Source organism: Eubalaena glacialis, chromosome 1 (genome assembly GCF_028564815.1).
Source record: "Eubalaena glacialis isolate mEubGla1 chromosome 1, mEubGla1.1.hap2.+ XY, whole genome shotgun sequence".
Lineage (NCBI taxonomy): Eukaryota > Metazoa > Chordata > Mammalia > Artiodactyla > Balaenidae > Eubalaena > Eubalaena glacialis.
Window position 1 is genome coordinate 2,642,157 of NC_083716.1, and position 16,568 is coordinate 2,658,724.

A 16,568-nucleotide genomic window follows, 5' to 3' on the forward strand; every position below is an offset into this window, starting at 1 on the left:
TAAGAGCAGCAAGGATCTGCCACCATACCGAGCTTCTTAATTGTTTGTCTGCTTCTTCTGGACCTACGGGCTCCATAAGAACGGGATGTGCCTTCTGAGTTAACGCAGGCAACGTTTTTCTCAAATGTTTTGCACAGCATAGCAGGAGTGACGAGCTTTCTACTCTGCAGCATGTTTCCTCACCACCCACTGCCTGACCATGAGCCAGTATCACTTAGGTTCTGTCACAGTGGCGCCCCACTCCCTTGTGCCATATTACAGGGCATAGGTTAAGCTTCTGTAACAGAGGGACTTCAAACCACATTGGCTCAAACCGGATGGAAGTTTGATTCTCCCGTACATTACAGTATGGAGGTGAGCCCAGGGCCGTGGAACACAGAGCCGCTAAATATAAGTATGGGTCTGGTGGTACCCAGATCAAAGACATCCAGGGACCCAGTTTCCTTTTGTCCGTGGCTTCACCACTCCTTGGGTGTTGTCCTCCAGACAGTGGGAAGTAAATAGTGGAGTGACACGATCATCCTGACATTTAAAGAGCTAACTCTTTCCACGGAGCAGCTTTGTGGGAAATGAAAGGGATAGTGGTCAAGAGGGGAGGCCAGGAGTAAATAGATCGTGAGAGGCGACAGAGGTTCAGACAGAAGGGAGTGAGATGGGGACAGTACACAGACTTGGCTGTATATTTTGGAGGAAGAACAGTCAGGTCTTGCTGGTGGAGTGGATGTGGAAGGAAATGTCAAGGGAGGAGTCCAGGTGACTCCCAGGGTTGTGACTTGGGCACCTGGATATGCAATGGTGCTGTCATTGAGGAAAGATTGACGTGTGACTGCAGGAGGAGGAATTCCTGTTAGGCCACACTGAGTTGTGTGGCTTAGAGACATTTAGCAGAGGTGTGGGAGATACTGCCAGTCCTTGAGTGGCTACCACGTGGGTTATCAGTTTCACCACAACCCGTTATTATACCCATATTACCAATGAGGAAACTCGGGTACAGAGAGGTTAATCAACTGGCCTAAGGGTACACAGCTAGCAAGTGGTGGCAGTAGGTCTTAAACCCCACTGTCTGCCTCCGAAGCCTGTGTTCTTAACCACTGGGCTATACAGCTTCCCATGGGGGGCTTGTGGAACTAAAACATGAGACTTCAAAACGAAGTCCTAAATTGGCCATAAAATGATGAAAAGTGTGATGCCATGGGCTGTCAGAGATGGGGAGCCGGAGGTCACTATTGATGAGAGAGAACAGGAAAGGCTTAATGGAAGAAACCTTGAGTGATCTTTCAGATTGGAATTGCTGAAATTAAATGCCCAGGTTGAGGCTACAACACTTCCTAATTGTGACCAAAGAAGGATGAGGTGGTACCTTATTGCTGTGGTGTATATTGCCTCCTAATTTGATAAAGTTCTTGTTTATGTTGTATTGTGTCCCAGTCTTTGATCTAATAATCCAGACTGAGTTCAATTCAGTAGCCAAGTTCTTGTCCCAAGTTTTCCATTCTCTCTCACACACACACCCCCCTTCAGAATTTGGTTACTCAGGAAGTGCAGCTCCTTTCCTACCTCTGTGACAGCCTAGTGGCCCTACACCCTGTGCGTTAAAACCAGCCGTGGAGTTAGGAGCTACAGCCACCAGGACCCATCTCTGGAATGAGTGAGTCTCATGAACCAGAGTCAGGTGCCTCTCCTGTAATCTTTTATTTCTTTATTTATTTATTTTTATTCATTTACTTTTGGCTGTGTTGGGTCTTCGTTTCTGTGCGAGGGCTTTCTCTAGTTGCGGCAAGTGGGGGCCACTCTTCATCGCGGTGCGCGGGCCTCTCATTATCGTGGCCTCTCTTGTTGCGGAGCACAGGCTCCAGACGCGCAGGCTCAGTAGTTGTGGCTCACAGGCCCAGTTGCTCCGTGGCATGTGGGATCTTCCCAGACCAGGGCTCGAACCCGTGTCCCCTGCATTGGCAGGCAGATTCTCAACCACTGCGCCACCCGGGAAGCCCTCTCCTGTAATCTTGTTAGTGTCCTGATCATCGTAAGGTTAACTAATGTGGTAACACGTGTAGCAGTTAAATATCAGTAGTGTTTATCGTTTCCGTTGGGTAGCTGTTTTTTGAGCATCTGTTTTGTATCAGGAACTGTTCTAGGCTCTGGAAGAAGAGACGTGAGGTCCTTGCTTAGGTTGACGCCGTGACTCGGGGCGTCCAGTGCCTGGCTCCTTTCAGTCCCTGCCCACCACACTCACCATTCCTTTAAGAATAGAAGTTTCTGCCTAGAACACCTGAAGATTCATGTCTACTCAGCCTTTCGTCTCCCTGAAGACTCTCCTTCCAAAAAAGCTGTGTAAAGAACACGTTCTCTAGGCAGAGCATACCTGAGATGCCTGGGCTCACGTCGGATTGATATTTTATTCTGGTTTCATCTGAGTTGATCCAAGATCCCTTTTCCCAGCTTTTGATTCCTAGGGATAAGTGGCCATTTCCTGTGTTGTAATTTCTTTCCATTCTTTGTTGATGTCCTTTAGAAATAAAATAGAAGGATACGTTAATTCATTGGCTATTACAGGGTTTTTTGCCTATCATATTTCTTTCTTTTTATTTATTTTTTAACAACATTATTGGGGTATAACAAACTACAAGTATTTAAAGTGTACAATTTGGCTTTTTGGCTATTATAAATAATGCTTTTATGAACATTCATGTTCAAGTTTTTGTATAGACATATATTTTCATTTCTCTTGGGTATATACCTAGTGGTGGAATTTCTGGGTCATATGGTAACTCTCTAACCATTTGAGGAACTGCTAAATTGTTTTCCAAAGTGGCTGCTGCATTTTACATTCCCACTGGCAGTGTATGAGGGTTTCAATTTCTCTGCATCATCACCAACACTTAATCTGCTTTCTAAATTGTAACCATTCTAAGTGGATGTGAAGTAATACCTCTTTGTAGTTTTGATTTGCATTTTCTTGATAACTAATGATGTTGAGCATCTTTTCATATGCTTCTTTGGCTATTTGTATATCTTCTTTGGAGAAATGTCTGTCAGATCCTTTGCCCATTTTTAAATTGGGTTGGTGTCTTTTGATTATTAAGTTGTAATAGTTCTTTGTATATTTTAATACCAGTCCCTTATTGGATACATGATTTTCAAAATTATTCTCCTATTTCATACGCCTGTTTTTTTCCCTAAAAGTCATAGTTTTAACTTTTACATTTAGATCTACATTCCATTTCAAGTTAATTTTTATATATGGTGTGGGGTAAGGTTCCAACTTCATTCTTTTGCCTGTAGGTATTAAGCTGTCCAAACACCATTTGTTGAAAAGACTATTCTTTCCCCCCATTTAGTTGTCTTGGCACCTTTGCTGAAAACCAGTCCACTGTAAATGTGAGGGTTTTTTCCTGGATTCTCAGTTCTGTTCCATTGATCAGTATGTCTGTCCTTATATCAGTACCATACTGTCTTGATTACTGTAGCTTTATAGTAAGTTTTGAAACCTGGAAGTGAGAGTCCCCCAACTTTGTTCTTTTTCCACATCGTTTTTCCTATTCTGGGTTCCTTGAATTTCCATGGGAATTTTAGGATCAGCTTGTCAATTTCTGCAAAGAAATCAGCTGGAATTCTGATAGGGATTGTATTGAATCTATAGATTAATTTGAGGAATATTGCCATCTTAACAATATTAAGTCTCTGATCTATGTACATGTGATGTCTTTCTAAGTTTCATTGATTTTTCTCTATTGCTTTTCTATTTACTTTGTCAATAATTTTCACTCTCATCTTCTTTATTTCCCTTTTTCTTCTCATGTTGGGTTCACTGGTTCTTTTGTTTCTTGTGACTGAAGGTGGATTCTGAGGTCACTGGGTGGAGGCCTTTCATGTTTTCTAACATAGGCACCAAGTGCTATACATTTCTTCTTTAGTGCATGTTATGTTTTGTTTTTTATTTTTTCAGTTCAAAATGCTTTAGAATTTTCCAATTGATTTTTTCTTTGATGCATTTGTTATTTAGAAGTGTGTTATTTAGTTTCCAAATATTTGGGCATTTTCTAGAGATCTTTGTTATTGCTTTCTAGTTTAATTCCACTGTGGTCCAAGAACATACTTGGTGTGACTTGAATCCTTTGAAGTTTACTGACACTTTTTTCTTTTTCTAAAATGTAATTTAATTTTAAAATTTTATTGTACTAAGAATGCTTGACATGAGATCCGTCCTCTTAACAAACCATAGGTGTACAATCAGTTATTGTTGACTGTAGGTACAGTGTTGTACAGCAGGTCTCTGCTGATGAATAACTCTCCATTTCCTCCTCTCCACAGCCCCTGGTAGTTAGCATTCCAGTCTTCATTTTGTGAATTTGACTATTTTAGATACCTTGTATAAATGGAATCATGCAGTACTCGTCTTTTGTTATCTTGTTTATTTTGCTTAGCATAATGTCCTCAATACCCCTCCATGTCGTTGCATATTGCGAAATTTCCTTCTTTTTAAGGGCTGAATGGTATTCATTGTTTGAATATACCACATTTTCTCTATCCATTCATTTGAAATGGACATTTAGGTTGTTTCTACATCTTGACCATTGTGCATAGTGCTGCAGTGAACATGGACGTGCTAAATATCTCTTTGAGATGTTGATTTCAATTCTTTTTGATAAATGTCCAGAAGTAGGGTTGCCAGATGATATTGTATTTTTAATTTTTTTGAGGAACCTCCATACTGTTTTTCCTATGAGATGACTTCTTTTATGACTCAAAATATGGTTAGTCTTGGAAAATGTGTATTCTGCTGTTGAATGAAGTGTTCTGTAAGTGTCAGTTAAGTCAAGTTGGTTGATAGTTTGGTGCATATCTTCTGTATCCTTAACAATTTTTTTCATGTCCTATAATATTTTTAATGTTCTAACAGTTTTTGTGAGATGGTATTGAAACCTCTGAATATAATTGTAGATTTGTCTTTTCTCTTTGCACTTCTATAAGTTTTTGCTTCATGTACTGTGAAACTCTTATGTGCATATACATTTATGAATTGTATGTTGTCTTGATTAAATGACTCCTTTGTCATTATGAAATCACCTTTTATATCCCTGGTAACATTCTCCATTCTGAAATCTATTTTGTCTGATATTAGTATAGCAACCTTAGCTTTCTTTGGATTAGTGTTAGCATTGTATATCTTATTTCACCTTTTTACTTTTAATCTATTTGTGTCTTTGTATTAAAGTGAGTTTCTTGTAGACAGTCTATAATTGGGGTTTTTTTGTTATTCAGTCTGACAATCTCTGCCTTTTCATGAGAGTATTTAGTCTATTTACTTTTAATGTGACCGTTGATATAATTAGATTAAAGTCTATCATCTTGCTTTTTGTTTTTTATTTGTTTTATTTACTTCTCCTTTTTGGTTTAGTAAGATATTTTTTATGATTTCATGTTATTTCCTTTATTGACTTACTAGCTGTAACTTTTTTTTTTGCTTTATGATTTAGAATGTGCATCTTCAAATTGTACAGTCTGTCATCAGGTGGTACCATACCACTGTACATGTAAGAACCTTACAATATACACTTCCATCCCTCTCCTCTCTGCTTTTGTGCTCTTGTTGTCCTATAGTTTACCTTGATATATGCTGTAAACCATACTATATTATTACTATTTCTGCTTAAACAGTCAGTCATCTTTTAAAGAAGTTTCAGTAACAAGAGCAAAAACTTACTGTTTGCCCACAGAGTTACCATTTCCAGTGCACTTCATTCTTTTGTGTAGATTCGTATTTCCATCTGGTTTTATATTTTGGTTTTCTTCCTGAAGGAATTCCTTTAACATTTCTTATAGGACAAACCTACTGGTGATAAAAATTTTGACCTTTTGTATGTCTCTATTTCACCCTCATTTTTGAAAGATATTTCTACCACATACGGAATTCTAAGTTGGTAGTTTTTTCTTTCAGTACTTTAAAGATGTTGCTCCGCTGTCTTCCTAGTTGGTTTGTTTCTAATGAGAAATTTGCCATCATCCCATCTCTGTTCCTCAGAATGTAATATCTTTGGTCTCTGGGTCCTTTTAGTTTTCTCTTTATCAGTGGCTTCGAGCAATTTGCCCATGATGTTCTTCGGTATAATTGTCTCCATGTTTTTGTGTGTTTGGGGTTATTGAAATTCTTGGATCTATGGGTTTATAGTTTTCCTCAAACTTGGGACGTTTTCAGCCATTATATCTTCAAATATTTTTTCTGTTTCCCCTCTCTTCTCTCCTACTGGGACTCCAATTATACATCATTTAAGCTTCTTTAGGTCATACCACTGATGCTCTGTCATTTTTAAAAATCTCTTTTATTTTCAGATAGTTTCTATTGATGTGCCTTCAAGTTCACTAACCTTTTCTTCTGCAGTGTCTAATCTGTTGATTACATCCATTACTTTTTTTTTTTTAATCTCAGACATTGTAGATTTCAACTTATAATGTTTGATTTGGATTTAAAAGATCTTCCATATCTCTGTGTAGCATTCCAAACATATAGAATACAGTCAAAATAACTTTCTAAATGTCCTTCTCTGCTAATTCTTACATCTGTGTCAGTTTGGGGCCAGCTTTGATAGGTTGTTCTCTTCACTATGCATCATATTTTTCTGCTTCTTTGCTGGTCAGATATTGTGAATTTTACCATATGGGGTGCTGGATATTTTTAGATTCCTATAAACATGCTTGAACTTTGTTCTGGGTCACAGATAAGTTACTTGGAAAAAGTTTGAGCCTTTGGATCATGCTTTTAAGATTTGTTAGGTGAGACCAGAATAGGGCTTGGTCTAGGGCTAATAATTCCCTACTCCTGAAGCAAGATCTGTGTACTCTGCCCTCTGTGTCATGAGTCATGAGGTTTTCCAGGTTTGGTGGCAGGGTCAGACAGTATTCCCAGCCATGTCTGAGCACCAGGCACTACTGTTTCTAATCCTTCTGGGTGGCTCTTTTCCTGCCCTTGGGTACTTTCTTTACACATGTATGCTGATCAGCACTCAGCTGTATGCGTGTGGATCATCCTGTTTCTCCCTCTAGGCCACTGTCTTTTCTCCAGGGCTCTGTCCTGTGAGCCCCCAATATGCTCAGCAATGTGTTATGAACTCAGGGAATCCCCCAGGCTCTGCCTCAGTTCCCCTTGCCATGCCACAGCCTGGAAGCTCAAGGCAGTGAGGGAGGGCAGGTATAGGGCTCAGCCCGTTTGTGTCCCTCTCTCAGGGGTCACTGTTCTTTGTTACTTGTTGGTCAGTGTCTTGAACTCTGTTGTTTCATTTATTTTGTCCATGTTTTGGTGGTTTTCATGCAGGAGGGTGAATCTGGTCCCTGTTGCTCCATCTTGGCCTGAAGAGCTACTTGCATTATTGATTCAAAGTTTATGGAAAGAAGTTGCCACACACACACATATACTCAGTAAAGTTAAGTCTGAGGCACTCCTTAAACAGTGCAAGAATGTCAATTGTGAATGCTTTCTATCTGTTTTGACTTAGAATAATTTAAAGTTTGTGTAGGTTGTGCACTGCAGCAGCAAAGTCACTGCTGGCTAAAACCACTAACAATGTGAGTGTTTTCTGCACAGAATTTAGCTTGTCAGCCCTGGTGTGACTTTATTTAGCTGTGCTGTGTGGGTTCTTCTACAGGGTGGAAGGTGTTCAGGTGCACATTCTGTTGGCAGACATGTTTTTCCTTCTGGGTACACCTGCACACAGGTCATGTCTTCAGTCCAGGGATGAGCAAGCTTGAGCTTTGTGAGAGGGCAGGTAATTTTGAGTTGCAATCTGGAATGTTTTTGATGTAGCTGTTGAAATTTAGATGTGAGTAAATTGTAAAATTCCAATCTGCCATTTTCACCAATTCTTGGTATTATGAATAGCTGCCCCTAAATTAGAGGGCTGAGGATATTTTATATCCACTCTTTCTCTGGATAACTTTTAGATCTACCTTTGCTAACACTTGAGAAGTTATCCAGTAAAGCTAGTAGTCCTTGTAGGCAAAACCACTTAGACATATTGATGGCTTTAACTCCATCCAAGTTATCCTATGGGGTTGAACTTACAAAGTGAGAAAATTCAGAGTTAAATTTGCTTGTTTCGTCCTGTAGGATGTAGGTTTTATAGCTCATCTGCTGAATGAGATCCCCACTGTGAAAATCTAATGAACAGGGACTTCCCTGGTGGCGCAGTGGTTAAGAATCTGCCTGCCAATGCAGGGGACATGGGTTTGAGCCCTGGTCCGGGAAGATCCCACATGCCACGGAGCAACTAAGCCCGTGCGCCACAACTACTAAGCCTGTGCTCTAGAGCCCATGAGCCACAACTACTGAGCCCACGTGCCACAACTACTGAATCCCACGTGCCTAGAGCCCATGCTCTGCAACAAGAAAAGCCACTGCAATGAGAAGCCCGTGCACTGCAACGAAGAATAGACCCCGCTCACCACAACTAGAGAAAGCCCACGTGCAGCAACGAAGGCCCAACCCAGCCAAAAATAAATTAAAAAACAAAACAAAACAAAAAAACCTAATGAATAGTAGCTGATGATGTGGACCCCCGACAAAGCCCTTTTGTTTTGCCTTTCTGTGGCCACTCTTTTCATTCTAAATAATTGTAACCCACTCCTTAAGAAACAAGTTATTTATTTCTCTCACCTGTCTTTTAGTTTAGAAATCATCTGTTGAGCTACTTCGTATTGTCTGGTCTACTCAGTTTAATTGTATTCAGCCATCCTCCCATCTTGAAAAAGGAATTTTATCCATCATAATTCACCTTCAGTTATAACTCTAATACAGATACTCATACTGCTAGCTACACATAGCCTCAATCATTTCTAGTTTTCAGCAGATTTCTTTGTACATGACACAGAAAAGTCAAAATGAGGTTAGGTCAGTCAGGAGGTAGTTTTCCATGGTTTGGGCCCTTTTAGGTGTCTGTTGTGTTCAGCAGTGACCCATGGAGGACCATGACCTGGCGTCTGCTTCTCTAACTGCCAGGTGCCCAGAACCAAACGAGGCACCCAGTAGGTGTTCAGCACCTACTTTGTGACTGCTTAACGTGGAAGAGCGTGTGTGTATGTGTGTTTAACTGAAAAGAAATGAAGGGAGGATTACACTGATGCATAAAATTGTTGATATTTTCAAAGTATCATTTATTTAGGGAAAATTATAAATCAACTGAGTGCAGTGTGCCCCTTCAGGACCATGCCCGTGGCCCATGACTTCTCGGATTTCCCTTTTCCGCTTATCATCAAGACCACATTGATTAGTGTTTTTAAAAGTGTACAATGAAGTGATTTTTCGTCAATTTAGTTGTGCAGCCATCACCACCCAGTTTTAGACTGTTTGCTTCACCTCAGAAAGAACTCTTGTGCCCGTTTGCAATCACTCCCGTTCCCACCCCCAGGTCCAGTCAAGTGCTGATCTACTTTCTGTTTCTCTAGATTTGCCTTTTCTGGACATTTCATGTAAACAGAATCATACAGTGTGTGGTTTTGCAGCTGACTTCTTTCACTTTCATAATGTTTTTTGAGGTTCATCCATGATGAAGCATATATTAGTAGCTTGTTTTTTTTATTGCTAAATAATATTCCATTGTATAGATGTACCACATTTTGTTTATTCATCAGCGGATGGACATTGGGGCTGTTTTTCCTTTTTGGCTATTATGCATAGTGCTGAGAACTCAGAAGGGTCACATAGAGATCATTGTGTGGACATAAGTTTTCATTTCTGCTAGATAGATGTCCCTGACTAGAATAGCTGGTTCCAATGGTAAATTTATGTTTAACTTCCTAGAAACTGCCAAACTGTTTCCCAAAGTGGCAGTAGCATTTTGCACCTCCATTGGCATCCTGTGAGTGTTCTGGTTTGTCCACATCCTCATGGTGTCTGTCGTTTTGATTATAGTTATCCTCGTAGGTGTGAAGTTAGGTATTCACAGCAATATAAATTTGCATTTCCCTAACGACGAACGATGTTGAAGATCTTTTTATGTGTTTATTAATCATTTATATCTTTCTTGGTGGACTGTCTATTCAGGTTTTTTGCCCATTAAAAAAATAGCTTTATTTATGTATAGTTTTAAATGGGTTTCTGGACCCAGTTCCAATGTGTGTGTGTGTGTTGGGGGAGAGGCTTGCCCACAGCAGTTCTTGGACACCAGTAGGATGTCCAAGGATTCAGCTCAATCCTGACACTAACTACCCAGGGACAGCATCAGATCCCACAGGTCAAGGGCTCAGTCCCCCAAGGCTGCCCTGCACTTCAGATGCCCGTCGAAAGCTCAGGTTGTTACCGACTGGCTATAAATCAGAGGTTCCCACGACCCCCTCCTTAGATTCAATTAACTTCCTAAAACAGCTCACAGAACTCAGGAAGCCCGTTTACTCACTAGATTACCGATTTATTGTAAAAGGACATTGAAGGATACGAATCAACAGCCAGATGGAGAAACACATAGGATGAGTTCCTGAACAAAGGAGGTTCTGTCTTCCTGGAGCTTGGGGCCTGGCACACTGGTTGTGGAAGCGTCTGGTTCCCCATCCTGGAAGCTCTCCGAACCCCCTCCTTCTGGGTTTTATGGCGGCTTTGCTATGTACGCATGATTGAACACTGCCTCTGCCCCTCTCCCCTCCCCGGAAATCAGGGGGTGGGACTGAAAGTTCCATCCATCTAGTTTTCTACCTTGTTCCTCAGGCAGCAAGTCCCCCCACCCCCCAGGTGCTTTTCAAAAGTCACTTCATTAGCATAAACCCAGTCGAGGTGGAAAGGGGCTTGTTAGGAATAACGAGACACCCACTTCACCTTTATGGCTGTGAAGTGGTTTCAGGAACTGAGGACTAGAGAGCACATATTATGACAGAGAACACTCACATTGCTCTAATCGCTTGGGAAATTCCAAGGGTTTTGGGAGCTGTGATCCAGAAACCAAGGACAAAGGCCAGGTATATCTGAAAAATACATTTTGGTCACCTGAATGACCATATATATATTTCTTATAAATCACAATATTGCAAATTTATATACCGTTAAGTCCACTCTGTTAAAGTGCACGGATCCGTGGTTTTAGTGTACGTACAGGGTTGTGTAGACATCATCATCATCTAAGTTCAGAACATTTTCATCACCCCAAAAGAAACCTGGTACTCATTAGCAGCTACCCCTCCCCCAGCTCTGTCTCTTGATTTGCCTGCTCTGGCCAGTTCATATACATGGAATCACGCAATATTTGGTCTCTTGTGACTGGCTTCTTTCACTTAGCGTAATAATGTTTTTAAGGTTCATCCATTTTGAAGCATATATCAGTATTTTATTCTGTCTTGTTTCTAAATAATATTACATTGTATGGATAATACCACATTCTATTTAACCATTTCTGTTGATGGACATTCAGGTTGTTTGCACTTTTGGGATTTTATAAGTAATGCTGCTGTGAACATTCATGACCGAGTTTTTGTGTGGACATATGTTTTCATCTCTCTTGGGTGGGTACCTAGCTGTGGAATTGCTGGGTTGTCAGCTAACTCTGCGCTTAACATTTTGAGGAATCACCAAACTGCTTTGTAAAGCAGCTGCACCATTTAAATTCCCACTAGCAACAAATGAGTGTCCCATTTTCTCCACATCCTTGCCAACACTTGTTTGGATTATAACCATTCTAAGTGGGTGGGAAGTGGTATCCCATTGTGGTTTTGATTTGCCTTTTTCTAATGACTAATGATGTTGAACATCTTTTCATGTACTTATTGACCATATGTATATCTTTGTTGGCAGAATTACTATTCAAATCCTTTGCCCATTTTAAAAACTGTGTTGTCTTCTTGTTGAGTTGAAAGACTTCTTTATATATTCTGGAGACAAGTCCTTTAACGTGTATATGGTATGTAAACAGTTTCTCCAAGAATGTGGCTTGTCTTTTTACTTTCTTAATGGTGTCTTTTGAAGCCCCAAAGTTTTCGATATTGATCAAATCCAGTTTATCAATTTGTTTCTTTTACTAGTCATGCTTTTGCTGTCATATCTAAAAAAATCTTTGCCTAACCAAAGATCACAGAGATTTTCTCCTGTGTTCTCCTCTAAAAATTTAATACTTTTAGTTCTGACATTTAGCTCTCTGATCCATTTTGAGTTCATCTTTGTGTGTGGTAAATGACAGGGCCCTATGTTTCTCTTTGTATGTATGGATGTAGAATTACACCAGCACCATTTCTTATAAAGACTCTTCTTTCTCCATTCAATAGTCTTGGCACTCTTGTCAAAAGTTAGTTGACCATAAACGGAAGGGTTTATTCTGGACTCTCAATTCCATTCCATTGATCTGTTATGTGTATCCCTGTGCCATTACCATACTATCTTGACTACTATAGCTTTATATTAAATTTTGAAATATTTTTCATACATTATTGTAAAGTTTTTAGTGTTGCTTTAGTGTATGTTTCAGTCTTGTCTCTCCAGTTAGAATGAATGCACACTGAGCCCCAGCTCTGCCATCTCAAATCACCAGGCAAGTTACCTGAGGTTTGTGGACTTCGTAGAAATAAAATTCCCTATCCTTCCTACGTCGCAGAATTTTTGTTTGTTATTGATGCACGGACTTCCCTGGTGGCGCAGTGGTTAAGAATCCGCCTGCTAATGCAGATAGAACCCTTCCCGGACCAGGGTTCTATCCCACTTGCCGCGGAGCAACTAAGCCCGTGCGCCACAACTACTGAAGCCCATGCGCCTAGAGCCCATGCTCCGCAACAAGAGAAGCCACAATGAGAAGCCCGCGCAGCACAACGACCCACTCGCTGCAACTAGAGAAAGCCCACACGCAGCAACGAAGACCCAAATGCAGCCAAAAAAAACCAAAGAAACAAAAAGAACACTCCAAGCTGTAGTTTTTTAATCATTGCAGGGACAGTTACTAGGCTCCACCTGCGGTGAGTAGATTTTTACAATTTAGGGTTATAGTGTCCTTGGTAAACCATGCAAGCAGAATTAATCCTCAGTCTAGAGTGTGCATTTGTCTTTTAACTGGAAGTAAAGAGTGGTTTTTCTTCACTCTCCTCCGCTGCCTTCCTCTAGAGAACCAGCTCTCAGTCCTGCCCGAGGCTTACCCTCGTTCATCTCCTCATCAGGAGGTGATGCGTTCTCTTCGCCGAGCTAGACTCGGTCCAGGGCGTGGATGCAAGCCCGTGCCCGGTAAGGTGAGGAGTCTTCTGGAAAGGGCAGCTGAGGGAAGCGCAGCATCTCGATGTTACGGTCCACGTGGCTGAAGTCCTGGGATGCCCTGACAACATGGGGGTGAGAGTAGGGACCCTAGCTTCTGGTGTTTTCTGTAGTTTGCTCTGTGCCGCAGAAAGCAACCCCTCCCCAAGAGCACAAGGTCGTTTCCAAGTGTCACTGAGGGGGAAGCTCTGCTTGATGGAAACACACTTTCTTTCTCAACGACAGTCTGTAGGCCTTATTAATCCTGTTCATAAGCACTAACGGTTCTGTATCAGAGCTGATGGATGTCTGCATCAGCTATTCCAGCAAAAGTAAACTTTCTTTACTATGATGGAGTTAAAACTAACCTATAAAAAACTCACTCAGCAAATTTTCTGATAACTAGAACTCAGTTAACCAGCATCATACATTTATAATACAAATGATCTTTAGCATAATCTCCGTTAGTCAATAAAAATCCTTAAAATACCTTTGAAATGAAAGTTGAGATTATTGTGTGTGTGTGTATAGAGAATTACCTTTAATTGCATTACCAACTTCTAATGATTTACACTGGCATTCTAACTTAGAGTAAATATGCTTGACATATATTAGCATATGTATTACATACGCTTAACTTAAGGTTTTTAAGAGCGTGCCACTTTCTTGCTGTGCTGACTGAAGAGGATACACGCTGTGTTTCTGTCAGGGTTCAGGGAAGTTGGCGTCTTTATCCTCCACCTCCTTGTCGAGCACAGAGTCGAGAAATGGGTTTCCAGAGCTGGCCGCATGTCTGGCTTCAGTCCAGGGCAGAGCTGGCCCTCGACAGAGCCGGGCTGGGCGGTGCTCTGTGTGCTCCCTGTTGCTGGCTCACCCGTGTGTGCCCGGGTGCATCAGGAGAACAGCCCCCGTCTGGTTTCTACGAGCCAGGGCTGTGCACTCCGTTTCTGCCCACTTGTGAAACCTTTACCCCCACCTCCCGTTCACCCCACTCACCAAGCTCGCCGGGGCCCCATCACTTCCAGTAAAGGAAAGAGTCCCGTCAGCAAAGGCATGACCTGCCTTCTCAACGGAGGGGAGCTTGTCTTTCCCAGACCTGCCAGCTGTGTGTCCCCTTGTTGTGGGAACATGATACATCTTTTATGTTTTAATGTATGCATCTTATCAAGTGTCTTCTCTTACTCAACCATGTTCCTGTTTCAGCTCCTCTCTCGCGAGGTTGCTGTTCGGTAGATCTTCTTCAGTTATTAAGTAATGGGGTCTTTGTGTATACTCAGGATTTTAATTTTGTTTATACATAGCAAGAGTCTTTTATTTGGGTGGTACATCTTCATCTGCCTTTATGAAGGCTGACAGAGCCTCTAGTAGGGAGTGGAAGAGAGCAAGCCATGCAGCACAGGCATCCTGGAGTTAAATGCCTCTGCAGCGTTCGTCTTCCTCTGGTCCAGGCCAATCCACGATAACTGGAATATTTCCCGAGTAAATGATACGGATCAGTATTGTATCCGGCCAGCTTTCAGCAATCCACAGTAAATGGCAGAAAACATGAACAATTTAATCCACTCAGCTGGCTGAGGGCCACCAAGCAGGTGATCCCCACATTCCCTGGAGGAGCACAGCCCTCGCCGACCACCCCAGTGTCAGTGTGACTCCCCCTTTCCCCTGCGCCGGGATTGGGGACCCAGCCCCGGCCACCTGGGTGCCACGAGGAGTGTCAGCTTGTCGCCGGCTGTGGTCCCAGGTCTGCTGACTTACTGTGCCAGATGTTGTTTGACCCCAGAGAGGAAGAGTTTAGAGTGTAGCTCCAGAGTGTGTAGACTCCATCCAGAAAGTATGGCTTGCGGCCGCAGTCACCCACCCACACCCCTTTGCTTTCCTTTTTGGCAAGTGGTGTTAGGAAGGAGCGAGGGAGACAATGATACTGCAGTTACCAGCCTGTGAGGTTACTGACGGGAAAGTCGCAGCCTGTGTGTAAGATGGCACAGGCACACTTAGTATCCCCACTTCTTCCCTTTGCCCCGATGTTTATGATGTTTATTCTGCCGTGCCGCCCAGCACGCGGTGTCCTGGTTCCCTGACCAGGGATGGAACCCGTGCCCCTGCCGTGCAAGCACGGCGTCTTAACAACCGGACCGCCAGGGAAGCCCTGCCCAGATTATTGGAGCTTGACAATAAACCCCTTTTACACATCATGCCTCTTTTTGCAGTGTAAAGATTGAGCAGATCCTGAGTAACCGGAGATCTAGGTCCTTGGTCTTCTCTTCTTCAACACTTTGATCGACTCAGGTGGGACACAGAAGGCGGCGTCATTTCCAATCACGAAGGCAATCCGCATGATTACAGCAGTATTTGGCAGTACTTTGATACACTAGAAAACAACATGGAAATCAAATTACACCTAACAAGGGGACGTAGCAGAGCCTGCAGTTGAACTTAAAGAAGAACAAGGACACTCAGTGTCCAGCAATGGGACGGTGCTTCCTGTGGAGGAGACGTGGAGCTGGGGGCGCCGGCCTCGCGTGGACCCGATGCCGTGGTCGCCGGGACCGCTCGGCTGGCGGGGATTTCTTCCCTGCAGGCTCAGGGCCGAGCCGTGGAGGTGGGGACGCGGCTCTCCTCTGTGGGTGGCGACAGGGCATTGCAAGTGTTTTGCATGGTTCGTTTTAAGAGGGATCTTGACGATTTAGGAACTCCAGGGCAGCATGTCTAGGGTGGGAAGATTGTGGAAAACCTCAGATACGTGATAGTGAAAGGCAGTAGGAAAGTTTGGCTGGAGAGAATAGCCTCAGAAGTACCTGAGAGCTGTCCTCACACATCGGAAAGGATTTTTATCTTATACACCTGTCACTGTTTATTTTATGTTGCTCAAGAGGGAAAAATTAGAATTAGCGGGCTGTGGGAAGGCAATTTGGCTTGCATCCGTATTTCTGGAAGTGTGGCATACATGCCACAGCGGGTACGAGAGACTTTCTTACCTTCATTTTTAAAATTTTATTTCCGGATAGTTTTAGACTTACAGAAAGGTTGGGGGGAAAAAAAACCCCCAAATATAGAGAATTCATGAACACCCTTCACCTAAACAGCGTACGTAATCGTAGTACAATTAGCAAACCATGAAGTTCACATTGGTGCAGGACGATTAACCAAACTACAGACCTTATTCCAGTTTCACCTGTTTTCCCACTAACATCCTTTTTCTGTTCCTGGATCTAATCCAGGACCCCACATTGCACTTAGTCCTGGTGTTTGCTTAGATTCTTCCAGTCTATGAGGCTTCCTCAGTCTTTCCTGACCTTGGCACTTTTTTTTTTTTAGCAAATTTATTTATTTTTGGCTGTGTTGGGTCTTCGTTGCTGCACGTGGGCTTTCTCTAGTTGCGGCGAGT

The 16,568-nt window shown here is 42.3% G+C and overlaps 1 protein-coding gene across 2 annotated transcripts in view; it reads left to right on the forward strand.

Annotated features, from left to right (window-relative positions):
* Positions 1 to 16,568, forward strand: part of C1H10orf143 (chromosome 1 C10orf143 homolog) — a 39,803-nt gene that overhangs the window by 778 nt on the left and 22,457 nt on the right. The gene's annotated exons all lie outside the window — the stretch shown is intronic.